Source organism: Mirounga leonina, unplaced genomic scaffold (genome assembly GCF_011800145.1).
Source record: "Mirounga leonina isolate KUSES-001 unplaced genomic scaffold, KU_Mleo_1.0 Mir_167, whole genome shotgun sequence".
Classification (NCBI taxonomy): Eukaryota; Metazoa; Chordata; class Mammalia; order Carnivora; family Phocidae; genus Mirounga; species Mirounga leonina.
In genome coordinates, this window is record NW_023270422.1 from 476983 (window position 1) to 496464 (window position 19482).

Sequence of the window (19482 nt, forward strand, 5' to 3'; positions counted from 1 at the left end):
CAGCATCAACCCAAAAACAGCCTATATTTACTGTATTGAGCTTCTGTCCTGAATCTTCTACTTCCTTTCCTATTCTGGTGGCTGGGTTAGAAAACATAAAACACACAAAAGTACCTTTTACTTTCCCTCTACCTCTGTCTGAGGCAGTCTCTCACCTGTCATCTCATTATACTTGCCCCTAGAACATTATAGTTCTCCAGAGCAAACCAAATGGAAGTTGACCTATTTTATTATTTTTTAATTTTTATTTTTTTAGATTATACAAGTACTACATGATCATTATAAAAGTTAATATAAAACTGTATAAGAATAGACCATAAACTTAAGGACTTTTAAGAACATTGTTTTAAGGACATTGTTGAGGACAGTTTATTTTAAAGGATGTGGATGTTTGTCTTCATCTTTTGCTTGCTGTTGGTTAAATTTGTCATGTTTATGATACTAATCTCTTGGTCTGGAATACAACTGTCGTATTCTTGTGGGAAAATATTATGAATAGCTGCCAGAAAGTATTGTGGTGAAAGTCAACCATTGGTATGATAAAGAACGCACAATCCCCTCTCATAGACTGAATTTTCCCCTGAATGGTTTTAGTAATTGGGGAGGGGGGGAGTCCAGTTAATATCTCAGAAACCTGCATTGTGAGGCCTTTTCCATTAATTTTTTAGAACCACTTTTTTTTTTTTTTTTTTTTTTTTTTTTTTTGGTCAGATAGAGTGAGAGAGCAGCAGGCAGAGGAAGAAGCATGCTCCTCTCTGAGCAAGGAGCCCGATGCAGGACAGGACTCGATCCCAGGATCCTGGGATCATGACCTGAGCCGAAGGCAGACTGAGCCACCCAGGCATCTCTTAGAACCACTTTTAAAATGTGAAGGAATTAAGCTGTATGGTCTTTAAGTAGGAAATACTTAGTATTTATGTGTAATGGCTTATACTTTTTTGCGTGTGGGGGGGAACAGCAATAAGGATGTCATAATTTTTTAATAATTTAAGCTGTCATTTTTGCATTCATAGAAAAATAGCATTTGGAATGAAATTATTCTAAACCTCTTATTCTGGAATCAGAATTTTGGAAGGATAGGAGATCTGCATTGTCATCTAGCTTAACATTACTTTCAAGAAGAAACAGAAATACTGAGATGTGATGAAGGTCAACCAAAACATCAGTGGTAGGTCTCAGAATACAGTCTTGAATTTTAGGTTCCAAGATGAAATCATGGAGAAAGTAATGGTTCCTTTCCTAACTGAATGACTCTTAAGGATCATTGAATTCTGTTGCTATAATTTGGTCCTTTACTAGTTGCCTTTAAAAAACAACAACAACAATTTTGAAGGAAGCATTTTTACCCCCAAAGCAGCTGCAACCCAATGAAAGCTGAAACAGGAAAAATGGAATTCTCATTCCATGCTTATGGTTCTATCTTTACTTTCTTTGGGTAGAATGTAAAATTAGTGGTGAATTTAGAGGGCAGTATTTGAATATTTTATATGTACTAAGGACTATGCTAAGATACTATTTTATTACTTTCCATTTCTTTATCAGTTGAGCTTTATCATTTTATAATATAGATGAAAAATTTAAGTAACTTTAACTTTGTTTTTCAGTTGTAACATAATCTAAAGTGGATGTTTTGGGGACTTCTAGACGAAATGGTAGACTGGGGAAGCTGCCTTCTTTTTCAAATATGTGGAAATGTTAGATAAAAATATAACATAAAAAATACACAGCTGAGTTTGAAAGCTAGAAAGAGGAATCTGTAGGTGCCTGAAATGGAAAAAGGACTCATCATCATAATAGAAAACAGAAAGTGAAGCCCTTTCCTACAAAGGAAACAGGTACTCCTTAGCCTGTGAGCTTTAATGTAGTGGTGGAATCCACACACCCAGGAATGGCAGGGAGCTGAGCCCAGACCAGGAAAGGTCTGAATTATTCATGAATGGGGTAAACAAAGTCTAACCACCTGCCTGGTTTTATTTTTCCTGGTACATCTTCTTCCTGTCTTTTTTTTTTTTTTTTTTTAAAGATTTTATTTATTTATTTGACAGAGAGAGACACAGCGAGAGAGGGAACACAAGCAGGGCGAGTGGGAGAGGGAGAAGCCGGCTTCTTGCTGAGCAGGGAGCCCGACGCGGGGCTCTATCCCAGGACCCTGGGATCATGACTTGAGCCGAAGGCAGACGCTTAATGACTGAGCCACCCAGGCGCCCCTTCCTGTCTTCTTCTTTTCAATCTTTTTAGTATCCTTTTGTGGTTTCTTTTACAAAGTATATTGCTGAATCTTATTTTATCCAGCCACAGAGATTCTAATCTTTTGATTAATGGGTTTAATCCATTTTCATTTATTATAATACATTGGAAATTATTTACATTCTGTTTACTAAACTTCTAGTTATTTTCTACAGTTTTTTAATCCTAAATATGTGCACATGCGCATGTAGGTGTGTGTGTGTGTGTATATATATAATATATATATCTTCCCTCCAAACAAGACAAGTACTTTAATTGCTTTCTCACTGTCCTCTGGTCTGCTCCACCCCATCCTCCACCCTCAGTTTCCCAGTAGCCATGTTCATGTTCTGTTGAATTTTAGTTCTGGATTGTTAGGGGTTTTCTTCATTCTTTTTCTTACTTTTTATATAAAATATGCTTTATTAGGTTATTTACGCACTCTTACTCGCATATATCATGTCGTGTCCTCATAGATTTATTTCAGTTCTTTTTTTTTTTTTTTAAAGATTTTTATTTATTTATTTGACAGAGATAGAGAGCACAAGTAGGCAGAGAGGAAGGCAGAGGGAGAGGGAAAAGCAGACTCTCCACTGAGCAGGGAGCCTGACGCGGGGCTCGATCCCAGGACCCTGGGATCATGACCTGAGCCGAAGGCAGACGCTTAACCGACTGAGCCACCCAGGCGCCCCTATTTCAGTTCTTATTTGAGTGCCTATATAAAAGCAGTTTCAACAGGGTGTTTGTATGTAAACATTCGAAGGCTTTTTATGCCTGAAAATACCTTTAGGTAACCGTCACTTTTAAATAATAGATTAGTTTAATTACAGATTTTTGGTTTGGAATTCTTTTCCTTTAACATTTTGAAAATATTACTGTATTATCTGTTGCTTTTTGGAAGTTGTGATATCCATTTGGTTTCTTTTCCTTTCACTGTGACCTGTACTTCCTCCCTAGAAGATTTTGAAATTTTTGTCTTTTCCAATTTATAATGAGTCTGGGTATAATTACTTTTCTGTCTTATTTCATTCATTCATTCAGCCAATACTTATTTGCATCTACTGTGTGCTAGGATGTATTCCAGAAACTTTAGTCTGAGGTCTTTCATCTTTTCCTCAATTCTGAAAAATTATTGGTCATTTTTTCAAATATTTTGTTTTCTCCATTTTTTTCTTTTCTGAGAATTTTATTATATGGGTTCTGCCACTTCTAACTTCTTTACATCTCTTAATTTTAATATTTTCCCTTTTTGTTTTTTTGATCCCCTCTTAATGCCTTCTGCACCTATCCTCTGCCTGATCTTCTGGCTCATTAATTCATTCTTTGTCTTATCCATTCTATTATTTATCAAATTTGTAAAGTTCTTTATTTCAGCCATTACACTTTTCTACTCTGTATTTCTTGTTGGTTTTCTTTAGTCTTGCTGCATATTATTAGTCTTCTCTTACCTCTTTGAGGATTTTGAATGCTTTAAAAATTGTTCATAATTCTACTTCATATAGTATACATAGTTTGAGTTTAGATTTTACTCTAAGTTCAGTGGGAAGTCAATAAAAAAAATTAAGCAGGGCAGTGGTATCATCCAATTTGTAGTTTTAAAAGATTCCTCTGCTGCCTGTAGAAGGTGTGTATAGGGGTGAGAGAGAGCGAGCGAGAGAGGAGGAGGAAGGAAGAAGTGGGTAAGAGTAGAAGGAATGGAAATAATTTGTAACGTTTTTGCAGTGAGCCTGTTCAAATGATAATAGTAGCTTGGGATGGGTAGCAATCAAGATGAAAGGACATAGATTTAATTTGGGATATGTAGTAGAGATGGAGTCAACATTTCTGGTATTTTGGCTTAAGTAATGGATGGATGGTGGTGCTATTTCTTGAAATGGAGAAGGTGGATGAGGGTGTGGAGGAGAAAATTTGACAGGGAAAATCAAGAATTCTCTATAGTCTTTTTTGGTTTCATGAGCCTATTCCATGTGAAGATGGCAAATAGATATACAAATACAGAGTTTTAGGTAAGGATTAAAGGTACAGAGTTAGATGTCATTGGCATTTAAATGGTACTTAAAGCCATGAATCTGGATTAGGTCACTTAGGGAGTGTGTTAGAGAATAGAAAAGGGTCTAGGATCAAGTCCTGAGGCATTCCCAGCATTTACAGGTTCTACAGAAGAGGGGATGCCAAGGAAAAAATAGCTTTTTTTAAAAAAGGGCTTTGTTCTGTTGTTTACACAACTTTCAGCATAAAACGTATAGTATACTTTGTTTAACCAGATATTTAGATTCTTTTCCCCCGGTGTTTAAGGCATACAAGTAACATTTTAGTGGATGTCTTTTTTTAAGATTTTTAAGATTTGTTCATTTATTTATTTGAGTGAGAGAGAGCACTTGAGTGGCAGGGGAGGAGCAGAGGGAGAGGGAGAGGAACAACCGACTCCAAGCCCTCTGTGGAGCTTGATCTCACAACCCTGAGATCATGACCTGAGCTTAAATACGAGTTGGATGCTTAACTGACTGAGCTACCCAGGTGGCCCCTGGATGTCTTTCTTTATAATCTTTGCATATTTGTGTAGCACACATGTAGGATAAATTACTAAGAGTTGAATTATTAAGACAGAAGACTGCATTTATATTTTAATGACTCAACCAAATTCCTTTCCAAAGAGGTTATCCCAATTTCATCACCATCAGCAATGTATGAGTATTCAGGTTTCCCTGAACCCTTGCCATCACAGCCTTAATCTTTATCAAGTCTTTTAAGTGAAAAGGTGTTTCATTTTATAGTTTTAAAATTATGAAATGGATTTGAATACTTTGTGTTTTCTTTTTCCTTACTGCTTCTTCGTAGCTTCTGATTTTTTTTTTTTTTTTTGGTAAGTTGTCTGTTTTCTAGTGATTTGTTTAAAACTCTATTAGTCCTTTTCCATTTGGGTTGCAGATGTTTTTCATTTGTTGTCTGATTTCTGTTTGTGATATTTGCATTTCTGGTTTACAGTTTTTATTTAGGATTTCTAACAAAATGAGCTTTTATATCACATTTTAGAAAAACTTACCTATCTTAAAGAATTTTTTCTAGTATTTTTTTAAAGATTTATTTATTTATTAGAGGAAGAGAGAGCAGGAGCACAAGCAGGAGGGGCAGAAGGAGAGGGAGAGATAATTTCAAGCAGACTGCGGAGTCTGGAACCCAGTACAGGTCTCGATCTCATGACCCTAAGATCATGACCTGAGCCGAAACCAGGAGTCTGGCTTAACTGACTGTACCACCCAAGCATCCCTCTAGTATTTCTGTGGCTTAATTTTTATGTTTATTTCTTTGACCCAGATGTCAACATTTTTAACTTGTCAGAATTATTCTAAAATTTATTTGGTGAGAATTGGAAAGATAATTTTGGAAAAAAATAGACTAAAATTTATTATAAAGCTATACAAAAAAGTATAAAAAAATAAAATACTCAAATGCAAAAAAAACCTAAAACCATAGAGTATTGGTATAAGAATGGAAATACCGAGTACTGAAACAGACTAGAAACCCAGACTAGAAGACAGATTTGGGCATATAAAGGAATAAGAATGATACTAAAAAATTGGCATTACAGATAGAGTTAAATGTCAAAAGAAATGAAAGGAAATAGGAGTGAGTATATTCTCTGATCTTGAAGTAGAGACAGTTTAAGCCTTAAAAAAAAAAAAAAGGAAGGATTCATAAGGAAAATACAAGCATAAAAATGTATTTTTGATAGTACATTGTACAGTCTACTGGGCACCTGTGTTGATAGCATTATTCACAATAGTCAAGAAGTGGAGACAACCTTAATGTCCCATCAATGGATAATAAACTAATTGTGGTATATAAATGCAATGGATAGAGTATTCAGCCTTTGAAAGGAAGGAAATTCTGACACGTGCTACAACATGGGTGAACTTTGAAGACATGCTGAGTGAAATAAGCTAGTCTTAAAAAGACAAATATTATAAAATTTCACTTATACATGGTATCTAGACAGTTAAATTTAGAGACAGAAAGTAAAATGGTGGTTACCAGTGGCTGGGAGAATTGGAAATGGGGAGTTACTGTTTAATAGGTATAGAGCTTCAGTTGGGGTATGAAAAAGTTCTGAAGATGAATGGTGGTGATGCTTACACAACAGTGTGAATGTACTTACTGCCACAGAACCATGCATTACAAGAAATAACAAGTGATTGTGAGGATGTGGAGGAAAGGGAATCCTTGTGCAGTGTTGGTGGGGATGTAAACCGGTGCAATCACTATGGAAAACAGCATGGAAATTCCTCAAAAAATTAAAAAGAGAGCTTCTGTATGATTCAGCAATTCCAGTTCTGGGTACCTTTCCAAAGAAAATGAAAACACTAACTCAAAAAGACTTATGCACTTCCATGTTCGTTGCAGCATTATTTGCAATTAGCCAAGATATAGAAACAACCTAAGTGTCCATTGATAAATGAATGAATAAAGATGTGGTATGTGTGTACAATGAAATATTATTCAGCCATTAAAAGAATGAAGTCTTACCATTTGCAGCAACATGGATGGGCCTTGAGAGCATTACACTAAGTGAAATAAGTCAGAGAAAGAAATATATGATCTCACATGTGAAATCTAAAACAAAACAAAAACACAAAGCTCATAGATACAGAGAACATATTGCTCGTTGCCAGAGGTGGGAAGTGAGTGGGGTTTAGGCAAAATAGATGAAAGGTTAAGTTGGCTTGTAAACAGATGGCTTCACTGGTGAATTTTATCAAACATTCAAATAAATTAATACCAATTATTCTCAAACTCCTCCAAAATATAGAACAGGAGGGAATTCTTCCAAAATAATTTTATAGGGCCAGCATTATCCTGATACCAAAACCACACAAGATACCACAAGAAAAGAAAAATTGCCACTGCTATCCCTGATGTGAATGTATCAATGTACATACAAAAATTGTCAACAGATATTAGCAAACCAAATTTAACAGTATGCTAAAAGGATCATACATGATGATCAGATGGGAGTTATTCCATGTATATGGTGATGGTTCAACATCCTCATATCAGTCAGTGTGATATAGCACATTGAAAAATGAAGGGTAGATATCATATTATCTCAATACATGCCAAAAAACATTTCACAAAATTCAACATCCACTTATGAAAAAAAATAATACACTCAACAAAAGCAGGTATAAAAGATGGAATGTGCCTCAACATAATAAAGGTCATATGTGACAAGCTCAGAACAGACATCAGAGTCAAGAGTGGAAGGTTGTAAGCATTTCATCTGCAATCAGGAGCAAGACAAGGATGTCCATTCTTGCTATTTTTATTCAACACAGTATAGGTAGTCCTAGCCAGAGCAGTTAGGCAAGAAAAAGAAATAAAAGACATCTAAATTGGAAAGGACGAAGTAAAACTGTCATTGCAGATGACATAATATATATCGAAAACTCTACCAAAAACTGTTAGATCTAGTAAACGAATTCAGTCAAGTTTTGGGATATAAAATCAATATACAAAATCTGTTGCATTTCTGTATACTAATGAACTATAAGAAAGAGAAATCAGGAAAACAGTCCCATTTACAATTGCATCAAAAAAAATTGCCTAAGAATAAATTTAACCAAAGAGGCGAGGCCCTGAATATTGAAGACCAGAAGACGTTAATGAAAGCAGTTGAAGATGACACAAATGGAGAGAGATTCTGTGCTAATGGATTGATGGAATCAAAATTGTTAAAATGTCCATACTAGCCAAAGCAATCTATAGATTCAGTGCAATCCCTATCAAAATTCCAATGGCATTTTTCACAGAAACAAGTTGTAAAATTTCTATGGAACCACAAAAGACCTCAAATAGCCAAAGTAGTCTTCAGGAAGAACAAAGCTGAAGGCATCACCACGCTCCCTGATTTCAAACTATATTACAAAGCTATAGTAATTAAAACTGTGTTACTGGCATAAAAAGAGGCACAGAGGTCACTGGAGCAGAGTAGAGAACCCAGAAATAAACTCATACATACGTGGTCAGTTAATTTACAACAGAGGAGGCAAGAATATACATGGGGAAAGGACAGTCTCTCCAAAAAATGGTCTTGAGAAAACTGGACTACTATCTTATACCCTAAACAAAAATCCACTCAAAGAGCGTAAATCATGAAACCATAAAATTCCTAGAAGAAAACAGGTGTTAAGCTCCTTGACAGGTCTTGGCAATGGTATTTTGAATCTGACACCAAACGTAAAAGCAAAGTGAGACTACATCAAATTAAAAAGCTTCTGCACAGCAAAGGAAACCATCAACAAAACAAAACCATCAACAAACCATCAAACAAAACAAAATTAACCTACTGAATGGGAGAAAATATTTGTAAATCCTATATCTATTAGGGACTAATATCTAGAAAATATAAAGAACTCCTACAACTCTAGCAAAAAAGAAAGCAATCCAATTTAAAAGCGGAAAGAAGATCTGAATAGACATTTTTCCAAAGAAGGACCTGCAGGTTGCCAACAGGTACATGAAAGGATGCTCAGCATCATTAATCATTAGGGAAATGTAAATGAAAGCCACAGTAAGATATCTGCTCACACCTGTTAGAATGGCTATTATCCATAAAGGCAGGAAGTAAGTATTGGTGCGGATGTGGAGAACAGGGAACCCTCCTCATGCACTGTTGGTGGGAATATAAATTGGTATCGCCACTATGGAAAATAGTATGAAGGTTCCTCAAAAAATTAAAAATAGAATATCATATGATCTAAGAATTCCACTTTTGGGTATCTATGCGAAGAAAACAAAATACTTGGAAATATACATGCACCTCTATGTTTATGGCAGCATTATTATTGTAATAAATATATTGGCTGTTGTAGCCAATATATGAAAAGAGTTCATTGATGGATGAATGGATAAAGAAATTATGATATATACAGTAGAGAAGGAAAAATTCTTCTTTTCCACTTAAAGGTTTTACAGCTGGACTAAGAATTAAATTTACGTGAGACAGGTTAACAGGAGAAAAAAACCCAAAGTTCCATTATGTGCTCATGGAGGCCCAATAATGAAATGAGATCCAAGAAATGAGCAGGGCAGGCAGTTTTTCTGCTTTTTTAGACAAAGACAATAAATTTGTGAGGAATTGAGAGGATGAAGAAAACATGTTCGGGAACTTCACGTAGTAGGAATTCCAAGTGAAATTTGGGCTGAGGTAGTAGATTCATTTCTACAGCTTTCTCATTTTTGAAGTCCCTATCTCTGATTGATGATAAGGATGCCTTCTATATGGGAGATATATTTCCTGCTTTTAGGGGAACAAAAGAGTGTGTAAGTGTCTTTGCACTGACTGTTTCCCAAGTAGCTGCAATTCAAAATAATCGATAGGCCATTGTGGTAGATTTTGGGTGGCCTTACCTTGGCCCCTACAAAACACATACACACACACACACACACACGGGAATATCATTCAGCAGTAAAAAAGAATGAAATCTTGCCATTTGCGACAACATGGGTGCCCCATGAGGACAGTTGTGCTAAGTGAAATAAGTCAGTCAAAAAGACAAACACCGTATGATTGCTCTTAAATTTAGGATCTGAAAAAACAAAAACAAAAACAAAAACAGCAACAACAACTGACAAAAAAACAAGTTCGTGGATACAGAAAACTGGTTGCTAGAGGTGGGGGGTAAATGGTGAAGGGGTTCAAAAGATTAAAAAAAAAGTGGGAAATTAAAAATCATAAAGATGTACAGCATGGTGACAGCATAATATACAGCATGGATAATACTGTGTTGCAAATTTGAAAGTTGCTAAGAGTAAATCTTAAAAGTTCTCATTATGAGGAAAATAATTTGCAACTGTGTATGGTGACAGATGTTAGCTAGACTTATTGTGATTACATCACAGTATATACAAATACTGAATCGTTATGTTTTACGCTTGAAACTAATGTAATGTTACATGTCAGTTATACCTCTATAAAAAAATAAAGTGGTAAATTTTATATTAGGTATATTTCACCACAATTTAAATTTTATATATATTTTAAATTTAAGTTATATGTAATTATAAATGCATAGTTATAATTACTATAATTTAACCACAATTTAAATTATTATAATTTAAATTACATGTAATTACATATATACACAGGCATACTTTGTTCTATTGGCTTTGCTTTATTGAGCTTTACAGACACTTTTTTTTTTTTTTGACAAATTGGATATTATGGCAACCTTGTGTTGAGCAGGTCTGTCAGTGCCATTTTCCCAATAGCATTTGCTCAGTTTGTGTCTTTGTATCACATTCTGGTAATTCTTGCAATATCTCAGACTTTTTCATTATTTGTCATAGTGATCTGTGATCAGTGATTACAACTCGAAACTCAGATGATGGTTAGCAGTTTTTAGCAAGAAAGTATTTTTTTTAATTAAGGTATATCCATTTTTTTTTTAACTTAATAGACTACAGTGTAGTGTAAAACATCACTTTCACATGCACTGGAAAACCAAAAAAATTCATTTGACTCATTTTTTTGCAATTTTCACTTTATTACAGTAGTCTGGAACCAAACCCACAGTATCTCTGAGATATGTCTGTGTATGTGTGTGCGTGTACAAAAATGACAGCATTGTTTTTCTGCTTTTACAAGACAATAGAAAAATGGTAAATACCACAGTAGAAAATGGCAAAGGATACTAACAAAAATCTGAAGAGAAAAAAATGGAGTAGTGGCTAAAGTGGGGTGAAAAAGTTTTTGATAGAAGTCCAAGAACCTAAGGGATCAGAATGTGAAATGGGATATAGACATGAACTTTGAAGAAAACCATGATGGGGGAGGGATTTGAGGTAGAGATAAAGACTGTAAGTGATAAAACTCAATATGAGGTAGAGTAACTGGGAGGTATGTAGGTGCTTGCAGTAAAAAGGGTAGAGGAAGAAGTTATTTAATGGTTCCCAAATCATTGAAATTACCTGGGGAACTTTTTTATAAGTAAACATTTTACTTTAAAGTAGTTTTAGATTTACAGAAAAATTATAAAGACAACATGGAGTTTCTATATACCTCACCAAATTTTCTCCGTTATTAATATCTTACATTAGCATGGTACAGTTGTCATAATTGATACATTATTATTAACTGAAATCCATACTTTATACAGATTTCTATAATTTTTATCTAATGTCATATTCCTGTTCTAGGAATCCCATCTAGGATGCCACATTACATTTAGTCATCATGTCTCCTATGCTCCTCTTGGCTGTGATGGTTTCTCAGACTTTCCTTGTTTCTGGTGGTCTCGACCATTTTAAGGAGTACCGGTCAGGTATTTTTGTAGGGTGCCCCAATATTGGAATTTGTCTTATATTTTTCTTGTGATTAAACTAGGGTTATGTGTTTTAGGGAGGAAAACCACCTAGGTAAAGTTCTGTTTTCATCACATCAATGGTACATAGTATCAAAATGACATCACTGTTGATGCTAACTTTAATCACTTTGCTGGGATAGTATTTGTCAGGTTTTTCAAGTTTGTTTTTCCGCTTTCCGTACTGTATTCTTTGGAAGGAAGTCACTCTGTGCAACCCACAGAGTGGGCAGTAATGCTTCATTCACCTCCTTGAGAGAATATCTATATAAACTACCTGGAATTCCTCATGGAAATGGACATAGATATTTATGCCTTGGGTTATAACCCAGTACCACTTTACTTATTTATTCTATTGCTGAAAGTGTTCCAACTTTACCAGTTGGGACCTCTTGCAGTTGACACCTGTATCCCTTTGACACATTCCCATTGTTGAATTTATGTCCATTTTTTGAGGACTTCCTTCCTTTATAGTACAAGAGTCTCCAAACTCACGTTGTATATTTCCTGTCTCAGTCCTAGGATCAGCCATTTTTCTAAGCCCTGGTTCCTCTGGATAAAGGTACTAGTAACCAAGATCTTGGTGTTACGTGTTCTCCTTGCTACTGGGGTATTTGTTGTTGCTCCTGGGCTTGCTAGCTGATACAGGAAGGAAATCTATGTGTGTAATCTAATTCTACCTGTGCATATCTATAAATATTTTTGTATGAAACCATCTGTGTGTACATTAAGCTAAACATGAATTCATACTCTCTCAAACAATAATTCATTACCACATTTCAGCCTTCTCCTGACTTGCCTTTCTGCAATCTCCCACTCAAGCAGTGAGAACCATAGCTCCTACAATTCACTATCCATTTACTTAAGTGTTCATTTCCAGAATACAAGATCATTTGACCCTTAAACAACACACAGAGGTTAGGGGTGCTGACTCCCCACACAGTTGAAAATCCACATACAACTTTTAACTCCTTAAAAACTCCTTTTTAACTCCTTACTAATAGGGAGAACCACAAGAGATCACTTTTTATCGCGATGCGCAATTTATGTAGAGATGATTGGCATGACTTGACATTTTAAATGGGTACTTGCAACACTGAACCCACCAGTAGTAACAGGATGTGGCTGTGAAATTATTACGGTAGTACAAGATGTGTGTGCTACAGTTAATTTTTTTTTTTTGAGTTTGCTCATTTATTTATTTATTTATTAAAGATTTTATTTATTTATTTGAGAGAGAGAGAATGAGAGACAGAGAGCATGAGAGGGAGGAGGGTCAGAGGGAGAAGCAGACTCCCCACCGAGCAGGGAGCCCGATGTGGGACTCGATCCCGGGACTCCAGGATCATGACCTGAGCCGAAGGCAGTCGCTCAACCAACTGAGCCACCCAGGCGCCTGCTACAGTTAATTTTATGCAGTTATTTAATACTCTGTCTTTACATTTGTTTTCATTTGTCTTGACTAAATGGTACCATGTACAGTCTCTGCATGTGTACATTTTGATAAATTAGTTTTGTTTTTGTTTTGTTTTTTTTTTATTTGAGAGAGAGAGAATGAGAGAGAGCAAGCACATGAGAGGGAGGAGGGTCAGAGGGAGAAGCAGACTCCCTGCCGAGCAGGGAGCCCGATGCGGGACTTGATCCAGGGATTCCAGGATCATGACCTGAGCTGAAGGCAGTCGCTTAACCAACTGAGCCACCCAGGCGCCCGATAAATTAGTTTTTTATTACAGATTTCTGTATATTTTATGGTAATAAATGGTAAAATATACTAGTATTTACATATTTTATGCATACATGGGATACCTAACTCTTTTTTCACTATTTCTGGGCTGTGTAGTTCTTGTGTGAGTGTTTTCAAATTGTTGCATATCTCTTTATTTTTTCTAATATATAATTATTGAAAAATTCCACATATAAATGGACCTGTGCAGTTCAAACCCATATTGTTCAAGGCTCAACTCTATAGTATCAAATTGTTAAGCTATACCACCAGGGACCTTTTTTTATTGAAATAAAATTCACATGTAATTCACTATTTTAACCATTTTAAAGTGTACAATTCAGTGGTTTTAGGTATATTCACAATGTTGTGCAACGATCACCATTACCTAATTCTAGAACATTTTTAATTACCCAAAAAGAAACCTGTTTCCCTCTTCTCCCAGCCCCTGGCAGTCACTAAAGGCAGCTTTTTAAAAAGTGGTATTTATTTCCATTCCCAGATATTCTGATTCAGTAGTTCCAAAGATAAAGCTAGACATCTGTATCTTTAAAAAACGACAACAAACGATTCTGCTTTGCTTCTGGTAGTCAAGCAAGTTTGAATTACCAGGTGGCATAAGCCTAAAAGAACAGCATATTTTGAGTAAGTTGAAATGTTCTGGAAGCAGTAATGTGAATCAAAGAGGATCTCATCAAAGCTAAAAACAAATGCCAACGCAGTTTGATTGTCTTTAATTTAAAAGTCGGTTTAGGCAGGGTTGAAGTGAGGGAAAGAAACCATTTTATAAAATGTCAGCTTGTTGGGCGCCTGGGTGGCTCAGTTGGTTAAGCGACTGCCTTCGGCATCGGGCTCCCTGCTCAGCAGGGAGTCTGCTTCTCCCTCTGACCCTCCCCCCTCTCATGCTCCCTCTCTATCTCATTCTCTCTCAAATAAATAAAATCTTAAAAAAAAAAGAAAATGTTTAAAAAAAAATAAATAAGTAAAAAAAATAAAATGTCAGCTTGTTGCATCTGTGTTTAGATTTCAGTTAACTTTTAATCCATGTAGTCTGTATTCATCCATTACTAAGTTTTGGTTTCAGTACTTTGTTCTGCTTATTCTCTCTTGGGTGTTTTTTTCCCCCTGACTTTTTTTATTTTTAAGCTTCTGCTTATCTTAGCCCACTTAGAGGAAAGCTTCCCAACTCTTCTTGCCACCAAAACCTTGGTAAAAATGTACCCTTAAAGGATGAGTACTAATTGCGAAGTAGGTATAGAGCTGTAGTAGTAAAGCTAAATATATCTGATGACTTAATTGGGAAAGATTTGCTGACAGACTTTGAGTTTGATACCTTTTCGTTTTGTAGATAGAAGCTAAAGACCAATTCTGGTATTTTGTGATACCCCTATGAGGAATTTTGAAGTCAGACTTATGGTTGGAAAATAGAGTGACTAGACTTATAATTGGAAGATAGAGTAACTAGGGCTAACAAAAAAAATAATGTTTAAAGCATTGATTCTGAGGGTCCAGTGCTCACTGAATGTTATAAAACTATAAAGTGATCTCAAAATACAGAATTTTCTTTAGTTTCTTTAGAAGAACACTTCTGTAGATTTTCACTTTTACTTTTACATCCATAGCATATAACTTCACAAATTCCATTATCTACTTCTGTTCCCCAAAGTTCTCGTCTAGCCATACTATCTTGCCAGTAGTCTACCAGTCTTTTCTCTCTTCTTGGATTTTTTCCCCTTAACCCTCACTTGTTTTGTCATGTTGAGTAGCTTTTCCCTACAGACTGCTCCCAAGGCTTATTCCTTCTTGATTGGTTTTTCCAAAGCATTTTCTCAACAACGTTTGGCTTCTTCCTATGGGCGATTTTGTACTCTCTGCTAGGAAGATAAAGTTTTCTCCAAATTGTTAGGATGAAGAGTAAGTCATAAAAAAGAGCAACTTATTAATATTGCCTGAAGAATCGGTTTTGTTATTATACTAAGAAGTCTGTCAAGCAAGACTTGACATTGCAGTTACCTCAGCCTTCAAGAAGGATGCTTATCTGTGTAATTATTCTTGTCGAGTTAGCTGTGTTGTTTGAATCTGCTCTTCTTGTTATTAAATTATAACTTAGCATTAGTTTAATGACATTGTTACTGGCTAAATTAGTTTTACTTGCTTGGATAAATTTTACATTGTGGGTAGTGATATGGATTTTTATCAGTAGTTTTTAGCAAATTTCCAATAACTGGACTTTTTAGATATGCATGCATTGTGTCCCCAAAATGAGTCGGTCAGACTCCTTTTGCTAAAGCAAATGCGTATGTAATCCAAGAAAGTGTGCTTATAGAATATTTTTCTACTGGAAAGAAGGATTGGGTAAGGTAGATGGATACCACCTTACTTAGGTCAAGAGATTTAAGATACAGTAGTTCTCTTCCAGTTATGTGATTTCTCCTCCCCATCCCTCATCCCCCACCCCACCATCAAAAGTAGTTTCTAGAGATCGCAATGAAGGAGGCTTTGAAAAATCAGTTTGGAAAATACTGTTTAAAGTTCTATTTAAATGTAAAGAATTGTATAAAACTTCATTTTTTCCTTATAATCTGAAAGAAAAAAATATAATCTGTGGTTTGCAAGCTTCTGCTAAGACGATTTTAAACTTAAAAATCTATAGAGGTCAGTAATTGAGTAAGCAACAAATTTTCTATCTAAAGTGGAGGGAAGAATAAACTTCCAGAGAAGCCAGTGTTAAAGGTGATAATTAAGAGGCAGTGATAAGAAACTAATAGTTGCTACATATACTTGCCAGAAAAATGGAAACAGATCAATCTAAGAGAAGAAAGCTATGGAGCATTTATGGCATAAGTAACAATCAGTAGAATAAAATAAATACTGTGCCAGTGTTTGAATGCTCTTTAGGATCAATCTTGTAAGTTAAAGTACTCTCACAAAGAGTTATCCTGTGAAGAAAGGAAATGACAGTTAAAAAATTTTAATGAGACACTCAGGCTGCTTAATGTAGTTATTTTTTAAATTAAGATGATACCCCACACACCCACATGCATGCATGTTGTGTATATATATATGGTTTAATATGGTAGAGAAATCCCGTCTTAAATTAATGAAATGAATCCTTTTCTAATGAGATCGTTTATAATATCAGTAAAAATACTCAGTAATTTAATTTGTTTTCAAATTTTCCTAATGATTAAGAACCACTGGGATACTTATTAAAAGTACAAATTCTTGGTTTTATTTCAAACCTACTAAATGTGTATTTTAACCCGCACTCCAAGAAAGTTTTATTAAGTAGGACTACATTAAACTAAAAACCTTTTGCACAGCGAAGGAAACAATGGAAAGGCAGCCTTTGGAATGAGAGAAAATATTTGCCATACATCTAGTAAGGGATTAATGTCCAAAATATATACAACTCAATAGTAAACAAATTCAGTTTAAAAATGGGCAAAGACCTGAACATTTCTCCAGAGAAGACACACAAACGGCCAAGTATATGAAAAGGCGCTCGGCACCTGGGTGGCTCAGTCATTAACGCATCTGCCTTCTGCTCAGGTTGTGATCCCGGGGTCCTGGGATCGAGCCCCGCATCGGGCTCCCTGCTCTGCAGCAAGCCTGCTTCTCCCTCTCTCACTCTCCCTCCATGTGTTCCCTCTCTCGCTGTGTCTCTCTCTCTGTCAAATAAATAAATAAATAAAATCTTAAAAAAAAAAAGAGAGAAAAGGTGCTCAGCATCACTAATCATCAGGGAAATGCAAATCAAAACCATGATGAGATCTAACCTTACACCTTTTAGGATGGCTGTTACCAAAAAGACAAGAGATAGCAAGAGTTGGTGACCGTAGGGTGACAAGGTCCCTTATACACTCTAGTTGGAATGTAAGTTGGTGCAGCCACTATGGAAAAGAGCATGGAGGTTCCTCAAAAAATTAACAGTATAACTGCTATCTGATCCAGCAATCCCACTTTTAGGTATATATCTAAAGGAAATGAAATGAATACCTCAAAGTGATATTTCTACTAATCTGTGTTGCAGCATTAGTCACAAAAGCCAAGTGTAGAATCAGCCTTAATGTGTGTTGATGGATGAATGGATAAAGAAAATATGGTCTTCATATTTACAGTGGAATATCATTCAGTCATTGAAAAAAAGGAAATCCTCCCATTTGTGCTAACATGGATGAACTTCAAGGACATTACATTAAGTGAGATAAGCCAGAGACAGAAAAATAAATACTGTATGATTTCACTTAGGTGTGGAATCTAAAAATGAACTCACGGAAACAAAGAGTAGAATGGTGGTTGCTGGGGATTGGGGGAAATGGGGAGATGTACAGCATGGTGACTATAGTTAATAATATATACTTGAAATTTTCTAAGAGTATAGACTCAAGTGCTCTTACTATACACAGATAAAATGTGTTAATTATGTGACATGATGGATGTTTTAATTAGCTTCTGGTAATCATTTCACAGTGTATACATATATTAAATTACCACATTGTACACCTTAGATATATACAGTGTTTGTCAGTTATACTTCAGTAAAACCAGGGGGAAAAGATGAGGTTTGATGAGAGTGTACATTCTTGCCCCATTGTTGATCTTAGGAGACAAAGAAAGCTTTCAAGTTCTGTTCTATTACTGGGAGTTGTTTGCCATTAATCAGTATTAACTTTTATCAAATGCTTTTTCTGTATCTGGTGAGACTACCATTTGTTTTTTTCACTTTTAGTCTGTTAATACAGTGAATTGCATAGATTGATTTTCACGCATTAAGCTGACTTTCAATTACTGGGATAAATCCTACTTGTCATGATGGATTGTCCTTTTTATATATAGTTGAATTTAATTTCCTAATATTTTATTGAAGATTTTTTGGTATATGATCATGAGCTGTTGTATTGATCGGTAGTTTGTTTGGGAGCCCAACATGGGGCTTGAACTCACAACCCTAAGATCAAGACCTGAGCTGAGATCGAGTCGGGCGGTTAACCAACTGAGCCACCCAGGCGCCCCAATTATATTAAATTTATTACTGTTTGTTTTTGACCCATGACATGGCCTATCTTGGTGAATATTCTGTGTGCCTTTGAAGAGAATGACTATTTTCCTGTTGTTGGGCAGATTTTTGTACAAATGTCAGTTAGATCCAGTTGACTTGAATTGATGGCATTTTTCAGTTCTTTTATATTCTTGTTAATTTTCTATCTTAGACTAGTTGAAGCTTTCAGCTGTAATTATGAATTTGTCTATTTCTCCTGTCAGTTTTGCCAGTTTTTGCTTCCTGTATTTTGAAGCTCTTTTGCTAGTTGCATACACATTTAGTGGACTGATCTAATTACATACTGAACTTATCAGTGTGTAATATGTAAAGTTCCCCTTTGCTCTGAGATCTGTTTTGTCTGATATTAATGTAGTTACTCTAGCTTTCCTTTGATTAGTGCTTGCATGGCATATCTTTTTTCCATTCTTTTCCTGCCTTCTATTTGGTTATTTGTACATTTTAAGATACTCTGTTTTAGTTTACCTAATGTGATTTTGATTATCCTGTGTATAGTTTGTATATTGGTTGCTCTGGCAGTTACATTATATAGCATAGGCTCAGAACCTAACTATATATTAAATGCTTTTTATTGATGGAATATTTTTAGAATCTAATTTTGATTTTTTGAAATTTTCCAAATAAAGTTATTGAAAGGTAATACAAGCTTTTTCTGACAGTCCATTAATAGAATATTATTGCTATGTATAATTTTCTTAAAAAATATTAATGACAGTCCTAAATTCACCAATAACTTGCTTTGCTTAATCTACAAAGGAGCTAGTGCTTTATCTTTATAGTCTCACCTAGACTAATGCCTGGGGTTGATATTATGCAGATCCGTTTTGCTTTTGAGTCAGAATTTTTGTGTTTATATATGACTCATAACTGTAACTCTGTAGGCTTTACACAAGGCTAGTTTTGAGGGCAGTGCTATGTTTAATGATTCTATTTATATGGTAATAGTTGAAACAGTTGAATGATCCCAAGGTAAACTGTGCCTCATGTGTGTAGTATCAAAAAAGTTTCTTTATTCAAGTTTATTTCCTCCTCTATAAATGAAAGATTTGAACTATTTGAACTCTGGCAGTTTTTTTCTGTTGGAATGTATTCTAATTTGGCTATGTTCAGAT

The 19482-nt window shown here is 35.3% G+C and overlaps 1 protein-coding gene across 3 annotated transcripts in view; it reads left to right on the forward strand.

Annotated features, from left to right (window-relative positions):
- Positions 1-19482, forward strand: part of ANKRD12 (ankyrin repeat domain 12) — a 124680-nt gene that overhangs the window by 13382 nt on the left and 91816 nt on the right. Inside the window, exon 1 of one of the 3 annotated variants that reach the window (XM_035013796.1) lies at positions 809-1168. The exons of the other annotated variants lie outside the window; for them this stretch is intronic. The gene's annotated coding sequence lies outside the window, so the exon portion shown is untranslated. Of the gene's footprint in view, positions 1-808; positions 1169-19482 lie in introns of those variants that run through there. 3 annotated transcript variants of the gene reach the window in all.